The following is a 551-nucleotide window of genomic DNA, read 5'->3' as shown; positions in this document are numbered from 1 at the left end:
ATTTTCTTACCTTGATGGAGAGGTTCAATAAAAACTTCAAAATTCTAACCTCCCCATGGATCCAGGTGAGTCTAGGATTTCTTCTTCCTGAGAAACCACTTATGCTCTTTTCTCTGACAAACCCAAAATTCTATATGGACCAACCTGTCGGGTGCATGTTTGAATAATGCTGTCCTTCTCAGAGATTTATGAAGTGACCATCTGGGATAGACTGTTGAGCCCTTTGTTTTACACACAGGAAGTGAATGCCCAAATGTGGGGCTGGATTTCAAGCCTATTAGCTCCATGACCATTGGCTTTTCTACTCACACGCAAAATCCCATTTCTATAAGGTACTTGGGTGACAGCCCAAGATATGCCTGTATTATTCGATGCACATCCAGGCTCTTTTCAAGACTTCCATTACCCACATGACTGGTTCTCAACACTTAGAGATCTCTTCATAGTATCACCTGACAAAAGTATCCTAATTTAAGAAGAGACTATCTCCTGCAAGAACTGAAACTATTTGGGACCATAAAAGCTGTCAGGAAACACTGCCTAATGCAGGG

At 41.6% G+C, this 551-nt stretch overlaps 1 pseudogene; it reads left to right on the top strand.

Annotated features, from left to right (window-relative positions):
• LOC105826042 overlaps window positions 1-551 on the top strand; it is a 15,038-nt pseudogene that overhangs the window by 13,415 nt on the left and 1,072 nt on the right.

The sequence above is a fragment of the Propithecus coquereli genome, unplaced genomic scaffold, assembly GCF_000956105.1.
Source record: "Propithecus coquereli isolate 6110/MARCELLA unplaced genomic scaffold, Pcoq_1.0 Scaffold841, whole genome shotgun sequence".
Taxonomy (NCBI): domain Eukaryota; kingdom Metazoa; phylum Chordata; class Mammalia; order Primates; family Indriidae; genus Propithecus; species Propithecus coquereli.
This window is presented reverse-complemented; position numbering and strand designations above follow the sequence as displayed.